Source organism: Oncorhynchus masou, chromosome 12 (assembly GCF_036934945.1).
Source record: "Oncorhynchus masou masou isolate Uvic2021 chromosome 12, UVic_Omas_1.1, whole genome shotgun sequence".
Classification (NCBI taxonomy): Eukaryota; Metazoa; Chordata; class Actinopteri; order Salmoniformes; family Salmonidae; genus Oncorhynchus; species Oncorhynchus masou.
In genome coordinates, this window is record NC_088223.1 from 30,772,261 (window position 1) to 30,790,547 (window position 18,287).

Below are 18,287 nucleotides of genomic sequence, written 5' to 3' on the forward strand. Positions count from 1 at the left end.
AGAATTCAACGGTGATCCATACACTGGTCAGAGCTCTTTCTTGATCTGAATGATCACAAGGCTTTTCCTGGTTGTTGTTTTCACTACAGGTGTGACAAAGGGGAAAGAAAAGTTTCCCTTGAGGTCCCTTGTAAAGCAACACTGGCAGAAACAAACCCTGTGGAGGGTAAACAGTTGCTTCTATCCTATCAGACCAAAATAGTTTTGTGGTAAGTCAAAGTCACGGTGAATAATTTCAGGATGACCCATAGGGTAACAAGAGGAACTCATTACATGAGGATAAAGGGATGTAAAATGTACATATCCAATTGTCTCATTGGGTTGCGCTACTGTACATACCATAATGTCAAAGCATTGGTACGACCTCCATTCAAGGCCTGTCAGGGTTCCAGGGGTTCAGGGATGTCAAAGGTGGAAAGGAAAGCTCGAACATGAGGATCAGACTTTTAGAGTTCTGTCCACTCGTGCTCCCACATCACATTCACTTTCAACACATAAGCAGCATGTAAAGATTCCAATTTGTCTTGGAACTCCTGGTACATATCCCCAAAAGTCTTTTGGGTTAAGACACACATGGCCTGGGGCACAAAGCTTGATTTACAACCGTGGAAGAAACAACCGTTGTACTCAAACACTGTCTCAACACCGTCAATCTGTGTGTAACCATCTACATGATATGGTCCAATATTCTTCTCCCCTCTATTCAAAGCAAGTTGAATTTTGTTTTAAGTATCCTGGGCCAAGTACTGCAACCATTGAATGGACCCGCTAGAGTATGACTTGAATTGTCGGTGGTAGTTGTCAGGCAATGGAATAGCTATAGATGCTGGAGGTAAAAAGTGTGTACGATAGGTTTTCATGCTTGCCGATGCAATAGTTGTACAACTCCAAGAGTCAATGCCGGCATCTTTGATTACCTCTTCTCTGAATCTGAGGCATCCTTCATGCAGGATAACCACATCATTGTCACAGTATAATTCCATCTCTTTATGGAAATCGAAGGTATTATGACACACTGTCTCGTACCTTGTCATGAATCTCTCTCGCTCTTTGGGAGACATTTGATCACACCTGTACATTTTGGGGCTGGGATAAAATCCAATATAATGTAGGTTCTCCTCAGATGTGAAGAAATGAGGAAACCGACCTTTCACAGAGTTTTCAAAACCCAAGGCCTCAGGCATTTCAGCCAATCTCATGGGTAAGAAACTTAAACTGTCAATGTATCTCTGTATCTCTGGTTGAAGGCGAGGTGATAGGAATCATAGGATCTAGAATTGTGAGCTACAAACGTGAAGTTTTTGGATTTTCTGAAATGTTTTAGAAAGAGTAGTGCACAATTGGGGTCCTCTGCCGACCACTTTTCACCATTGAAAGTCATGGTAGATAGGCAAATGGACCCCTGATTCCTGATTAGTCTGAAAGTCATAAAACACATATTTCTCTGAATGTTCATCTTCAACCAAGGGCTGAATAGAGCACTCGTGTGGCACTTCAGTGTCTCTGCTTTTCAAAGGCCCTTTATAGATTGGGCAGCGTACGATACCACATACGTGAGTTTGGGTGTTGTCTTTTTTAAGGTTGTAATTGCAATGTAATTTTGGACATTTCTTGTTAATGTCACAACTGCTTACAGATTTACATGCCTTGGGGTGCCATGTTTCAATTTTGTGTTTTTCGTAGCAGTAGGCAGAACGACATGTATGATGACAATCCTCAGGTTGTTAGTTGTAAGGGTTGCATCGGACATTATTCATCCTGACACACTGAACAGTTATAAGGACATGAGTCCCCCCCTGTCAGGGGTAGCCTGAATGACATGATGGACACACATATTGTGCACCTAAAAAATCTCCGATGTTGATAATAGCATAAAAATGGTTGTATTGCACATAAAAGTACAGAATCTGAGGATGAGGTTTTGGGTTGTTCTGGAATTTCAAGAGAGCTGAATTGGCTGTACTATGGTACATAACCACAATATAAATCCATGATAATCAAGCATTTCAAAAAGCATTTCTCTACGGCTGGCCATGCTTTCCTCCTGGCCACCCCAACCCAGGCCAACAGCCTCGCCTGGTTCACCAATGACTGCCTCGCCTGGTTCACCGACTACTTCGCAGACAGAGTCCAGTGTGTCAAATCGGAGGGCCTGTTGTCCGGACGTCTGGCAGTCTCTATGGGGGTACCACAGGGTTCAATTCTCGGGCCGACTCTTTTCTCTGTACATATCACTGATGTCGCTCTTGCTGCGGGTGACTCCCTGATACACCTCTACGCAGACGACACCATTCTGTATACATGTGGCCCTTCTTTGGACATTGTGTTAACTAACCTCCAAACGAGCTTCAATGCCATACAACACCCCTTCCGTGGCCTCCAACTGCACTTAAACGCTAGGAAAACCAAATGCATGCTTTTCAACCGATTGCTGCCTGCACCTGCCCGCCGGACTAGCATCACTACCCTGGACGGTTCTGACTTAGAATATGTGGACAACTACAAATACCTAGGTGTCTGGCTATTAACCTCTTACATCTATGGGGGCGCTATTTCATTTTTGGATGAAAAACGTTCCCGTTTTAAACAAGATATTTTGTCACAAAAAGATGCTCGACTATGCATATAATTGATAGCATTCGAAAGAAAACACTCGGACGTGTCCAGAAATACCAAGATATTCTCTGTGCGTGCCCTAGAACGTGAGCTTCAGGCAAAACCAAGATGAGATGGCATCCAGGAAATGACAAGGATTTTTGAGGCTCTGTTTTCCATTGTCTCCTTATATGGCTGTGAATGCGAGAGGAATGAGCCTGCCCTTTCTGTCGTTTCCCCAAGGTGTCTGCAGCATTGTGACGTATTTGTAGGCAGATCATTGGAAGATTGACCATAAGAGACCACATTTACCAGGTGTCCGCCCGGTGTCCTGCGCCGAAATTGGTGCGCAAAAGTCACCTGCCAGTATTTTTCCATGCGATACAGGGAGGAAAGCAAGCTTCCACGAACTGCATATCAATGAAGAGATATGTGAAAAAACACCTTGAGGATTGATTCCAAACAACGTTTGCCATGTTTCGGTCGATATTATGTAGTTAATCCGGAAAAAGTTTTACGTTGTAGGTGACTGAATTTTCGGTTCGTTTCGGTAGCCAGACGCAATGTAGAAAACGGAACGATTTCTCCTACACACAGACGCTTTCAGGAAAAACTGCGCATTTGGTATGTAACTGAGAGTCTCCTCATTGAAAACATCAGAAGCTCTTCAAAGGTAAATTATTTTATTTATTTGGTTATCTGGTTTTTGTGAAAATGTTGCGTGCTAAATGCTACTCAAAATGCTATGCTAGCTTTGCATACTCTTACACAAATTAGTCCATTTCTATGGTTCAAAAGCATATTTTGAAAATCTGAGATGACAGTGTTGTTAAGAAAAGGCTAAGCCTGAGAGCAGACGCATTATTTTCATTTTATTTGCGATTTTCAGAAATCGTTAACGTTGCGTTATGCTAATGAGCCTGAGGCTTTAGTCACAAACCCGGATCCGGGATGGGGAGTTTCAAGAAGTTAAACATCTCCAATCCAAAATCAAATATAGAATCGGCTATCTATTTTGCAACAAAGCCTCCGTAACTCACGCCGCCAAACTTACCCTAGTAAAACTGACCATCCTACCGATCCTCGACTTTGGCGATGTCATCTACAAAATAGCTTCCAATACTCCACTTAGCAAATTGGATGTAGTCTATCACAGTGCCATCCGTTTTGTTACCAAAGCCCCTTATACCACCCACCACTGTGACCTGTATGCTCTAGTCGGCTGGCCCTCGCTACATATTCGTCACCAGACCCACTGGCTCCAGGTCATCTATAAGTCTCTGCTAGGTAAAGCTCCACCTTACGTCAGCTCACTGGTCACGATAACAACACCCGCCTGTAGCACACACTCCAGCAGGTATATCTCACCGGTCACCCCCAAAGCCAACACCTCCTTTGGCCGCCTTTCCTTCCAGTTCTCTCCTGGCAGTGACTGGAACGAATTGCAAAAATCGCTGAAGCTGGAGACTTATATATCCCTCACTAACTTTAAACATCAGCTATCTGAGCAGCGAACCAACCGCTGCAGCTGTACATAGTCCATCTGTAAATAGCCCACCCAACCTACCTACCTCATCCCCATATTGTTTTTATTTACTTTTCTGCTCTTTTGCACACCAGTATCTCTACTTGCACATCGTCATCTGCTCATTCATCACTCCAGTGTTAATCTGCTAAATTGTAATTACTTCGCTACTATGGCCTATTTATTGCCTACCTCCTCACGCCATTTGCACACACTGTATATAGACTTTCTTTTTTTCTATTGTGTTATTGACTGTACGCTTGTTTATTCCATGTGTAACTCTGTGTTGTTGTTTGTGTTGCACTGCTTTGCTTTATCTTGGCCAGGTCGCAGCTGGAAATGAGAACTTGTTCTCCACTAGCTTACCTGGTTAAATGAAGGTGAAATTAATTTTAAAAATCTTGATGTTCTGCAAATTGTCAAATTTGACTATTTCAGAGAAAGCCACAGCCTTCTGTATACCTAGACCGACGGCATTTTGGAGCTCACTAGCTTTAGAGAAAATATCTATAACCGTTAGCATGTATCGATTTCCATCACTTTTATCTGCAATGGCCTGCATGTCACATAGATCTGCCTAAAACTGGAACATGGGATGAGTAGAAACAACAATATTTTGTGGAAATTGTTTTTGCACAGGTATATGCAGAGTATAAGCATCCTGCTCTGCTAGCCATTCAGTCACTTGAGCATCGCCTAACCTGCCACCTGTTTCTTCGGCCCCATCAAACACATCCTCATGCTGTGTACATGTAGGGGGTGTCGGGGGGGGGGTAGTAGAGAGGAGGGCTGTGAGGCATAGAGTCCTTAGGTTCTGGTACCCATGATGTATCGGAGTCCTGATATGGTATATGGTTATCCATGGTATATGCTGAAATGAAGAACCCTAGGCGTTATGGTCACCCCCTTTAATTGTTGAATCCTTCCTTTGGTATCGGGGCGTGGTTAACGTAACAGCCACGTACTTCATTTTATTTCAGGGGATGACCCTTCTGAGGAAGAACCTTCTGGAGGTTCCTTTGAATCATAATCTTTAGGGTTCAAATGTATAATGCAGATTTTCTCGTTGCTGATATAGAACTTCACGCACCCACATGGAAGTCCATTCTTTCTTTGTATTTTCACCCAATGAAATATTCTTCCTGAGGAGTCAGGGGCACCTTCCCAACGGGTCTCGTAGCCATTGGACAAGCTATACCCCTTTGTAATAACTCTTAGCTCGCGACACACCACCTTGCGAAACGCATGCCAGTCTTCAAGCCTGCAGTCCACTCCTAAAGTCTGGTCTATACATTCTTCTCCTTCAGCTATGGTATAGAGTTTCACTCTACAGGCCGGTTAATCAAACAGATAACCCCATAGTTGTCCATTAGACATCAACAATTGATCTTTCAGCACAGTTGCGGGCGGTATTTGGGTTCTATACATATTTAGGAAATGCTTTTTTGGTGTATCGTATATTGATGCTTTATACTCTTCCCTTAAGAGTCGTCACGGGTGTGTCAGGAATCAAGAAATCCATGTTTTATTTATTTCTTCTTTAGTGTTCTGGGGTTTATCTCAAGGTTTCTTGTCGCTCGTAGTGTTCACAGCTCTTACTTATACTCCGGCTGACCTACCCTGGACATTACTGTTTCATATACAACAGCCAGACCATAAGTTCACTACAACAGTGGCCATACTCTTTCAAATGTTCAAACCCATTCCACAGTTCAATGAGGTCACGACACATCAATCATTATAAAAGAGTTAATGCAAACACATGCTTTACCCTAAACAGATGTATCAAATGTTCAAACACATTCCACAGTTCAACAAGGTCACTACACATCAATCACCTTGACAGCTTTAGTGTAAACAAAAGGAGATGTGGGTGTGGAGTCAGGCCAGGAGGAAGCACGTTTCCGAAAAGGGCGATTAATAAACAAGGTCCAAAGAACAGGACTACAACAGTAGCCTCAAACCACCTGTACAACAGAACCTAAAACGCAACCCAGAACTGAGCGACAGCAAACGAATCAATCCCGCGCAAAACCCAGAAGAAATGGTGAGATTTAAATACCCCCCTAATTACCCAAATAGAACACAGGTGACACACAAGACAGACATAACCAAATGAAAAGTAAAAAGAATCGGTGGCAGCTAGTAGACCGGCAGCAAATGCCCCCACGATTGACACAAATCAGGGGTGGGCATCTTTGATTGGGCTGGGGCCAGAAAATAACGGAAATCATCATGAGGGGCTGCAGTGGCTCTTGGGTCTGTGTACCCACATCCATACCACTCTACCAAAAAGGGGGGGGGGGGGGTCCTGCTGGCCACCAGTTGCCATCCCTGATAAAAATCATCATGATATCATTCTGCCAGGTCGGCCTAATTTGTAGTTTTTGGGAAAGCATTTAAAAATGTTCATTTAAACAGCGCATTATGAACGAATTGCGCAGCGGACCAAACTTGTTCAATACCTGGTTTGCATACCCATTGTTGCCTTAATAAACATTTATTGGTAGAAATCATACTTTGAAACTTCTTTACTACACTACCGGTATAGCGGTTTGGACAGAGGAATGTATAATGGAGGTTGCCTTCATAGGATGGGTTGGAAACATTGACATAAGCAAATGAAAGAGTAGGCCTGAGGTTCCACTTAGATCATTGAAAAATACATCTGTAATACTAGTTATCCCACTGGGCAAAATCTTTCAACGTCATTTCAATTTTTTTTAAAGATGACGTCGAATCAACGTGGAAAACTGATTTGATTTGCAAAGTCATCAAAGTAAGGGTAGACATACAAGGTACACAGACTTTTTTTCGTGGGCATTGCGTAGCCTATTCTCACTTCTTACCCCACTGATGCCTAGAAAAGTAGTGAAGTGGAGTTATCAATTATGTAGTATAATACAGAAATTATGAACAAAGTAGCCTCCCGACACAATTGCAAAGCACGTGAAATATTGCCAGCCGAGTTTGAACGGAATATTGCAGCAAGCGCAAGCAGCTCTAAACTGTCTCATGGATCGACCCACAGAATGTCAACATCGGTAACCGGTAAAGCCATGTGGATTGGCGATGCACAACAGCGCAACGCAAACCCCTTTTAATCCTAGAGCGCCTGATCGCCGCCAGTAGATGAGAAGCGGTCCACTAACCGCTCTATGCGTTGGGAACATATCACTGAATAATAACGGACTCACCGCTTCCAGCCCTCCACTTGCAGCAAAACGACCGTTTAGTAGCATAAGGGAATGAACGTTTCGACGTTAACGGCTCGGTCTTGTAAAATAGCCTACTGTATTTGATGTATAACAGGATGGTTTCCCTTAGCAGCTCCCTGCTTGGATAACGTTACCGCCGTGCTGTTCTGATTCTCCGGATAATGGTTCTCCCATTCCTAACAGAGCTTTCTTGGATTTGAAAGTAAGTATCCACCCACTGAAGCGTTTGCATGATCAAATATGCATTTTCTTTGGTTCTTTGATTTGAACTAATTAGTCACATTATCCGTACAAATAATACATGTTTTTATATATAGCTTAGGCTACTCGATGTACAGTAATGGTAGAGGGCAACTCTCCCATTCATAGCAAAATATTTACAACCAATGTGTTAACTTCAATTTTGAAACTTTTTTTTTAAACATCTGATAGAATAGGTCTATTGAAAAAAACGATCAAGTACTGTCACCTTTTAAACTGTACCCAGGTTAGATATAGCCTAACCATACAGCCATACATTGAAGAGTACTGATTAGGTATAACTATGAGTAGTATAACTATCTATTTAGTGGTATCAGCAGTGCAAAGTGGATGAACATTTCTACTGCCTCATTGCTAGCTTTTCAAGAACCTTGTGTTCTTTGGCTATGGGCAAAACATGTATATACAAATACAAATTAGAATGATACAAAAATGGTTTTCAAACATAGATATTTACTAGTATAAAGGTCAGCTGTAACGCTGCATGGTTTAATATCTTTGTAAAACCTCTGATAATATGACCCCCATTAACTCTTAACTGCTCAATGGCACACTAATGATTAGTAAGCACAGACCAATATCTGTTGACTGTATTATCTCTAATGTAGCAGGTTATAATGCCGTTCTCTCTGCATGCTGTCCACACAATAGTACATTGTGGACATCCAAAATGGCACACTATGCCATATATACACTGCTCCAAAAAATAAAGGGAACACTTAAACAACACAATGTAACTCCAAGTCAATCACACTTCTGTGAAATCAAACTGTCCACTTAGGAAGCAACACTGATTGACAATACATTTCACATGCTGTTGTGCAAATGGTATAGACAACAGGGGGAAATTATAGGCAATTAGCAAGACACCACCAATAAAGGAGTGGTTCTGCAGGTGATAACCACAGACCACTTCTCAGTTCCTATGCTTCCTGGCTGATGTTTTGGTCACTTTTGAATGCTGGCGGTGCTTTCACTCTAGTGGTAGCATGAGACGGAGTCTACAACCCACACAAGTGGCTCAGGTAGTGCAGCTCATCCAGGATGGCACATCAATGCGAGCTGTGACAAGAAGGTTTGCTGTGTCTGTCCGCGTAGTGTCCAGAACATGGAGGCGCTACCAGGAGACAGGCCAGTACATCAGGAGACGTGGAGGAGGCCGTAGGAGGGCAACAACCCAGCAGCAGGACCGCTACCTCCGCCTTTGTGCAAGGAGGAGCAGGAGGAGCACTGCCAGAGCCCTGCAAAATGACCTCCAGCAGGCCACAAATGTGCATGTGTCTGCTCAAAAGGTCAGAAACAGACTCCATGAGGGTGGTATAATGGCCCGACGTCCACAGGTGGGGGTTGTGCTTACAGCCCAACACTGTGCACGACATTTGGCATTTGCCAGAGAACACCAAGATTGGCAAATTCGCCACTGGCGCCCTGTGCTCTTCACAGATGAAAGCAGGTTCACACTGAGCACATGTGACAGTCTGGAGACACCGTGGAGAACGTTCTGCTGCCTGCAACATCCTCCAGCATGACCGGTTTGGCAGTGGGTCAGTCATGGTGTGGGGTGGCATTTCTTTGGGGGGCCGCACAGCACTCCATGTGCTCACCAGAGGTAGCCTGACTGCCATTAGGTACCGTGATGAGATCCTCAGACCCCTTGTGAGACCATATGCTGGTGCGGTTGGCCCTGGGTTCCTCCTAATGCAAGATAATGCTAGACTTCATGTGGCTGGAGTGTGTCAGCAGTTCCTGCAAGAGGAAGGCATTGATGCTATGGACAGGCCCGCCCATTCCCCAGACCTGAATCCAATTGAGCACATCTGGAACATCATGTCTCGCTCCATCCACCAACGTGGCGTTGCACCACTTCCTGTCCAGGAGTTGGCGGATGCTCTAGTCCAGGTCTGGGAGGAGATCCCTCAGGAGACCATCCGCCACCTCATCAGGAGCATGCCCAGGCGTTGTAGGGAGGTCATACAGGCACGTGGAGGCCACACACACTACTGAGCCTCATTTTGAATTGTTTTAAGGACATTACATCAAAGTTGGATCAGCCTGTAGTGTGGTTTTCCACTTTAATTTTGAGTGTGACTCCCAATCCAGACCTTCATGGGTTGATAAATTTGATTTCCATTGATCATTTTTGTGTGATTTTGTGGTCAGCACATTCTCTTTATTTTTACTGAAAATAGTGAAGACATCAAAACGAAGTAATAGCACATATGGAATCAAAGAAGCGTTAAACTGATACGCCCTGACCTTAGAGATCCTTTTTATGTCTCTATTTTGGTTTGTTCAGGGCGTGAGTTGGGGTGGGCAGTCTATGTTTTGTGTTCTATGTTTTCTATTTCTGTGTGTTTGGCCAGGTGTGGTTCTCAATCAGAGGTAGCTGTCTATCGTTGTCTCTGATTGAGAACCATACTTAGGTAGCCTTTTCCCACCTGTGTTTTGTGGGTAGTTGTTTTCCGTATCAGTGTTTGCAACTTATGTGTTTGCACCTTTCGTTTAAGTTATTATCTTGTTATTTTTGTATTTAGTGTTCAGTTCAATAAATAATATGAACAATTACCACGCTGCACCTTGGTCCACACCTTCTTCATACGACGACCGTTACATAAACAAATCAAAATGTCAAAATGTTCTATTTGAGATTCTTCAAAGTAGCCACCCTTTGCCTTGATGACAGCTTTGCACAGTCGTGGCATTCTCTCAACCAGCTTCATGAGGTAGACACCTGGAATGCATTTCAATTAACATTTGTGTCTTGCGAAAAGTTAATTTGTGGAATTCCTTTCCTTCTTAATGCGTTTGAGCTAATCAGTTGTGTTGTGACAAGGTAGGGGTGGTATACAGATGATAGCCCTAGTTGGTAAAAGACCAAGTCCATATTATGGCAAGAAGAGCTCAAATTAGCAAAGAGAAAAGACAGTTCATCATTACTTTAAGACGTGAAGGTCAGTCAATGTAGAACATTTCAAGAACTTTGAAAGTTTCTTCAAGTGTTCAAAGTAGCCAACCTTTGCCTTGATTACAGCTTTGCACACTCTTGAAATTCTCTCAACCAGCTTCACCTGGAATGCTTTTCCAACAGTCTTGAAGGAGTTCCCACATATGCTGAGCACTTGTTGGCTGCTTTTCCTTCACTCTGCGGTCCAACTCATCCCAAACCATCTCAATTGGGTTGAAGTCAGTTGATTGTGTAGGCCAGGTCATCTGATGCAGCACTCCATCACTCTCCTTCTTAGTCAAATAGCCCTTACACAGCCTGGGGGTGTGTTTTGGGACATTGTCCTGTTAAAAAACAAATGATAGTCCCACAAAGCACAAATCAGATGGGATGGCATATCGATCCAGAATGCTGTGATAGCCATGCTGATTAAGTGTGCCTTTAATTGTTTTCAACTTGCCTACCTGGTTAAATAAAGGTGATATATATATATTTTTTAAATAACTCTAAATGAATCACTGACAGTGTCACCAACAAAGCACCCCCACACCTCCTCCTCCATGCTTCATGGTGGGAACCACATATGCGGAGATCATCCATTCACCTACTCTGTGTCTCACAAAGACACAGCAGTTGGAACCAAAAATCAGACTCATCAGACCAAAGGTCAGATTTCCACGGGTCTAATGTCCATTTCTCGTGTTTCTTGGCCCAAGCAAATCTCTTATTATTATTGGTGTCCTTTAGTAGTGGTTTCTTTGCAGCAATCCCACCCTGAAGGCCTGATTCACCCAGTCTCCTCTGAACAATTGATGTTGAGATGTGTCTGTTGAACTCTGTGAAGCATTTATTTGGGTGCAGTTATTTGCCCATTTCTGTGACTGGTAACTCTAATGAACTTATCCTATGCAGCAGAGTTAACTCTGGGTCTTCCTTTCCTGTGGTGGTCCTCATGATAGCCAGTTTCATCATAGCGCTTGAGGGTTTTTGCGACTACACTTGAATAAACTTTCAGTTTTTGAAATGTTCCACATCGACTGACCTTCATGTCTTAAGGTAATGATGGACTGTTGTTTTCTCTTTGCTTATTTGAGCTGTTCTTGCCATAATATGGACTTGTTCTTTTACCAAATAGGACTATCTTCTGTATACCCCCCTACCTTGTCACAACACAACTGTTTCGCATTAAGAACAAAATAAATTCCGCAAATGTACAAGGCACACTTGTTAATTGAAATGTATTCCAGGTGACTACCTCATGAAGAACCCCCCCGTTGGCTGGCCCTCGCTTCATACTCATCGCCAAACCCACTGGCTCCAGGTCATCTACAAGTCTCTGCTAGGTAAAGCCCCGCCTTATCTCAGCTCACTGATCACCATAGTAGCACACACCCGTAACACGCGCTCCAGTAGGTATATCTCACTGGTCACCCCCAAAGCCAATTCTTCCTTTGGTCGGCTCTCCTTCCAGTTCTCTGTTGCCAATGACTGGAACGAACTGCAAAAATCACTAAAGCTGGAGACTCTTATCTCCCTCACCAGCTGTCAGAGCAGCTCACAGATCGTTGCACCTGTACATAGCCCGTCTGTAAATAGACCGTCCAGCTACCTCATCCCCATACTGTATTTATTTATTTATCTTGCTCCTTTGCACCCCAGTATCTCTACTTGCACATTCATCTTCTGCACATTCTACCATTCCAGTGTTTAATTGCTATATTCTAATTACTTCACCACCATGGCCTATTTATTGCCTTACCTCCCTTATCCTACCTCATTTACACATGCTGTATATATACTTTTTCTACTGTATTATTGATTGTATGTTTGTTTATTCCATGTGTAACTCTGTGTTGTTGTATGTGTCAAACTGCTTTGCTTGGTCTTGGCCAGGTCGCAGTTGCAAATGAGAACTTGTTCTCAACTAGCCTACCTGGTTAAATAAAGGTGAAATAAAATAAAACAAATAAATGAAGCTGGCTGAGAGAATGCCAAGAGTGTGCATAGCTGTCATCAAGGCAAAGGGTGGCTACTTTGAAGAATGTCAAATATAAAAAATGTTTGGATTTGTTTAGCACTTTTCTGGTTACTACATGATGGATGTGTTATTTCATAGTTTTGATGTCTTCACTATTATTCTACAATGTAGAAAATAGTACAAATAAAGAAAAACCCTTGAATGAGTAGGTGTGTCCAAACTTCTGACTGGTTCTGTATATATGGAATGTATATATGGTGCCATTTCGGATTCCTCCTATATGCTGCCCTTATAAACCTCTATGTCTTACTGTAATTAAAACCCAGGGTGGTTATTATATGTTCTATAAATTAGCTTTAAATTGCATGTGAGTTATTGTGTTTCCCATTCCCTACGGAGTAAAAACTGAGGTCCTTTATGTACACTAATGACAGTGTTTCAGTTAGAAAGGTTCTCTTTTAATTCAATCCCTCAACCAGCATTAGAAGTAATAAGCAATAGAACATCGTTGCCAACTCACAATATACTGTATATTGCTCTCCGTCTGTGATGATTGGCTGCGGCGTGACCTTGGGGAATCAGTGTGTGCTCAGAGATGGAAGTGGAGGCCAGGTGTCATTTCATGTTGATGAGTAGTACAGCTAGGCTGTACACTGTAATTACAGTAGGCCCTATATAACTGGTGGTACAAAATCATTTTGAATTTTGCTGATGTTGGAGAAACTTAGTACAATAACCCTCAGTAACTGTCAACCACTCATGTGGCTCAGGTGGTAGAGCTTGGGGCTTGCAACGCCAGGGTTGTGGGTTTGTTCCCATTGCAGACGAGTATGAAACATTTATGCACTGGATAAGAGTGTCTGCTAAATGACTTAAATGTCAAATGTAACCAGAGAAAAACAGGCCATCTCAGTAGAGCCAACTTGTCTGATGATAGATCTACAGTAGTTGCCATACAGTTAGACACAAAGCTATAATTACACATTTAAATACTGGTCTAAAAGAATTTTGCAAGATTCTATCATGTATTCCCTTGATAAAACAACTATGTTCCGAGGCTGCTTAGAAAGAATGACTACTCAGGAGTCTACTGTAGGATAAACCAGACACAGTACAGTAGTCATAAATCACACTGTAATCTAGTCAGTACAGTAGTCATGGTAAGAAAAGTACTATAGTCATAAATCACACTGTAATCTAAATCAAATTTATTTATATAGGCCTTCTTACATCAGCTGATATCTCAAAGTGCTGTACAGAAACTCAGCCTAAAACCCCAAACAGCAAGCAATGCAGGTGTAGCAGCACTAGAAGCAATCTAGCCAGTACTCTAGTCATAAGAGCCAACTCTTGTGGTCCATGCAGCTCAGCATCCTACACTGTGGAGATGCCATTCTATTAAGCACAGAGCCTGTCAGAGCCTTTTCTGCACATCATTCTTTTATACTGTAATTGCACGGTCTGGTCTGGGCACCAACCCTGCTGCACAGGAGATGGGAAAAGAGAGAGCACCATCCTGTGAACAGTCAGACCTCAAAGCTGTGGTTCCTGGCTGCTGTTATCTGAAGTGGTTACAGACAGCTTGTGAGATGGTACAGTGGGGCAAAAAAGTATTTAGTCAGCCACCAATTGTGCAAGTTCTCGCACTTAAAAAGATGAGAGAGGCCTGTAATTTTCATCATAGGTACACTTCAACAATGACAGACATAATGAGAAGAAAAAAATCCAGAAAATCATATTGTAGGATTTTTAATTAATTAATTTGCAAATTATGGTGGAAAATAAGTATTTGGTCAATAACAAAAGTTTATCTCAATACTTTGTTATATACCCTTTGTTGGCAATAACAGAGGTGTCACGCCCTGGTCTTAGTATTTTGTGTTTTCTTTCTTTATTTGGTCAGGCCAGGGTGTGACATGGGTTTTGGTATGTGGTATGTTTTGTCTTGGGGTTTTTCATAGGTATTGGGATTGTGGCTTAGTGGGGTTTTCTAGCATAGTCTATGGCTGTCTGAAGTGGTTCTCAATCAGAGGCAGGTGTTTATCGTTGTCTCTGATTGGGAACCATATTTAGGCAGCCATATTCTTTGAGTGTGTCGTGGGTGATTGTCCTTGTTCCTGTCTCTGTGATACTTTGCACCAGTATAGGCTGTTTCGGTTTTCGTGTTACGTTTCTTGTTTTTGTAGTGTTTGTGTTTAGTTGTTTTCATTAAACATGAATCTCAATAGCCACGCTGCATTTTGGTCCGACTCTCCTTCAACCAAATAAAGCCGTTACAGAATCACCCACCACAACGGGACCAAGCGGCGTGGTGAAGAGCAGCAGCAGCAACAGAGGCAGCAGCAGGAGAAGCAACAGAGGCAGCAGCAGCAGCAGTGGGAGAGGCTGCATTATTTGGAAGACTGGACATGGGAGGATGAGTTGGACGGTAAAGGACCCTGGGTACAGGCTGGAGAATATCGCCGCCCCAAAGAAGAACTGGAGGCGGTGAAAGCGGAGAGGCGCTGGTATGAGGAGGCAGCACGGCGACACAGATGGAAGCCCGAGAGTCAGCCCCAAAAATGTATTGGGGGGTGGCACACAGGAAGTGTGGCGAAGCCAGGTAGGAGACCTGCGCCAACTTCCTGTGCTTACCGGGGGGCCGAGAGAGACCGGGCAGGCACCGTGTTATGCGGTGGAGCGCACGGTGTCCCCAGTGCAGGTGCATAGCCGGGTGCGGTACATTCCAGCTCCGCGTATCGGTCGGGCTAGAGTGAGCGTCGAGCCAAGTGCCATGAAGCCGGCTCTACGCATCTGGTCCCCAGTGCGTCTCCTTGGGCCGGCTTACATGGCACCAGCCTTGCGCACGGTGTCCCCGGTTCGCCTGCATAGCCCAGTGCGGGCTATTCCACCTCGCCGCACTGGCAGGGCGACCGGGAGTATTCAACCAGGTAAGGTTGGGCAGGCTCGGTGCTCAAGAGCTCCAGTGCGCCTGCACGGTCCGGTCTACCCAGTACCACCTCCACGCACCGGCCCTCCGGTGGCAGCTCCCCGCACCAGGCTTCCTGTGCGTGTCCTCGGCCCAGTACCACCAGTGCCAGCACCACGCATCAGGCCTACAGTGCGCCTCGCCTCTCCAGCACTGCCAGAGCCTTCCTCCTCCCCAGCGCTGCTGGAGTCTCCTGACTGTTTAGCGCTGCCAGAGCATTCCTCCTCTACAGCGCTGCCGGAGTCTCCCGCCTGTTCAGCGCTGCCAGAGCCTTCCTCCTCTCCAGCGCTGCCGGAGTCTCCCGCCTCTCCAGCGCTGCCAGAGCCTTCCTCCTCTCCAGCGCTGCCGGAGTCTCCCGCCTGTTTAGCGCTGCCGGAGCCTTCTGCCTCTACAGCGCTGCCGGAGTCTCCCGCCTGTTCAGCGCTGCCAGTCTGCAAGGAGCAGCCAGAGCTGCTAGTCTGCAAGGAGCAGCCAGAGCTGCCAGTCTGCAAGGAGCTGCCAGTCTGCAAGGAGCTGCCAGTCTGCAAGGAGCTGACAGTCTGCAAGGAGCTGCCAGAGCTGCCAGTCTGCATGGAGCTGCCAGTCTGCAAGAAGCCGCCAGAGCTGCCAGTCTGCAAGAAGCCACCAGAGCTGCCAGTCTGCAAGGAGCAGCCAGAGCTGCTAGTCTGCAAGGAGCAGCCAGAGCTGCCAGTCTGCAAGGAGCTGCCAGTCTGCAAGGAGCTGCCAGAGCTGCCAGTCTGCATGGAGCTGCCAGTCTGCAAGAAGCTGCCAGAGCTGCCAGTCTGCAAGAAGCCGCCAGAGCTGCCAGTCTACAAGAAGCCGCCAGAGCTGCCAGTCTGCAAGAAGCCGCCAGAGCTGCCAGTCTGCAAGAAGCCGCCAGAGCTGCCAGTCTGCAAGAAGCCGCCAGAGCTGCCAGTCTGCAAGAAGCCGCCAGAGCTGCCAGTCAGCAAGAAGCCGCCAGAGCCGTCAGTCAGCATGGAGCAGCCAGAGCCGTCAGTCAGCATGGAGCAGCCAGAGCCGCCAGTCAGCATGGAGCAGCCAGAGCCGCCAGTCAGCATGGAGCAGCCAGAGCCGCCAGTCAGCATGGAGCAGCCAGAGCCGCCAGTCAGCATGGAGCAGCCAGAGCCGCCAGTCAGCATGGAGCAGCCAGAGCCGCCAGTCAGCATGGAGCAGCCAGAGCCGCCAGTCAGCATGGAGCAGCCAGAGCCGTCAGTCTGCCAGGGTCAGCCAGGATCTTCCAGATCCGCCAGTCAGCCAGGATCCACCAGTCAGCCAGACTCTTCCAGATCCGCCAGTCAGCCAGGATCTTCCAGATCCGCCAGTCAGCCAGGATCCGCCAGTCAGCCAGACTCTTCCAGATCCGCCAGTCAGCCAGGATCTTCCAGATCCGCCAGGATCCGCCAGTCAGCCAGACTCTTCCAGATCCGCCAGTCAGCCAGGATCTGCCAGAACCGCCAGCCAGCCAGGATCTGCCAGAGCCAACTACCTGCCTGCCTGAGCTTCCCCTCAGTGCCGAGCTTCCCCTCAGTCCCGAGCTTCCCCTCAGTCCCGAGCTTCCCCTCAGTCCCGAGCTTCCCCTCAGTCCCGAGCTATCCCTCAGTCCCGAGCTGCCCCTCAGTCCAGTGGGGCCCTTGGTGAGGGCTACTAGGCCAAGGTCGGCGGCGAGGGTCACCTATCTAAGGATGCGAGGAAAATGGACTAAGACTTTGTTGGAGTGGGGTCCACGTCCCGCGCCGGAGCCGCCACCGTGGACAGACGCCCACCCGGACCCTCCCCTATGGGTTTTGGTGTGCGGCCGGGAGTCCGCACCTTGGGGTTCTGTCACGCCCTGGTCTTAGTATTTAGTGTTTTCTTTCTTTATTTGGTCAGGCCAGGGTGTGACATGGGTTTTGGTATGTGGTGTGTTTTGTCTTGGGGTTTTTCATAGGTATTGGGATTGTAGCTTAGTGGGGTTTTCTAGCATAGTCTATGGCTGTCTGAAGTGGTTCTCAATCAGAGGCAGGTGTTTATCATTGTCTCTGATTGGGAACCATATTTAGGCAGCCATATTCTTTGAGTGTTTCGTGGGTGATTGTCCTTGTTCCTGTCTCTGTTATACTTTGCGCCAGTATAGGCTGTTTCGGTTTTCGTGTTAAATTTCTTGTTTTTGTAGTGTTTGTGTTTAGTTGTTTTCATTAAACATGAATCTCAATAGCCACGCTGCATTTTGGTCCGACTCTCCTTCAACCAAAGAAAGCCGTCACAAGAGGTCAAACGTTTTCTGTAAGTCTTCACAAGGTTTTCACACACTGTTGCTGGTATTTTGGCCTATTCCTCCATGCAGATCTCCTCTCGAGCAGTGATGTTTTGGGGCTGTTGCTGGGCAACACTGACTTTCAACTCCCTCCAAAGATGTTCTATGGGGTTGAGCTCTGGAGACTGGTTAGGCCACTCCAGGACCTTGAAATGCTTCTTACGAAGCCACTCCTTAATTGCCCCGGCGGTGTGTTTGGGATCATTGTCTTGCTGAAAGACCCAGCCACGTTTCATCTTCAATGCCCTTGCTGATGGACGGAGGTTTTCACTCAAAATCTCACGCTACATGGCCCCATTCTTTCCTTTACAAGGATCAGTCGTCCTGGTCCCTTTGCAGAAAAACAACCCCAAAGCCTGATGTTTCCACCCCCATGCTTCACAGTAAGTATGGTGTTCTTTGGATGCAACTCAGCATTCTTTGTCCTCCAAACACGAAGAGTTGAGTTTTTACCAAAAAGTTCTATTCTGGTTTCATCTGACCATATGACATTCTCCCAATCTTC

At 45.6% G+C, this 18,287-nt stretch overlaps 1 long non-coding RNA gene across 1 annotated transcript in view; it reads left to right on the forward strand.

The window, feature by feature from the left end:
• The first annotated feature begins 7,193 nt into the window (after nt 1-7,193).
• The window catches only part of LOC135549065 (uncharacterized), a 16,807-nt gene continuing 5,713 nt past the window's right edge, over nt 7,194-18,287 (forward strand). Inside the window, exons 1-2 of the long non-coding RNA XR_010456926.1 lie at nt 7,194-7,540; nt 11,791-11,886. This is a non-coding gene — a long non-coding RNA (uncharacterized LOC135549065). The remainder of the gene's footprint in view (nt 7,541-11,790; nt 11,887-18,287) is intronic.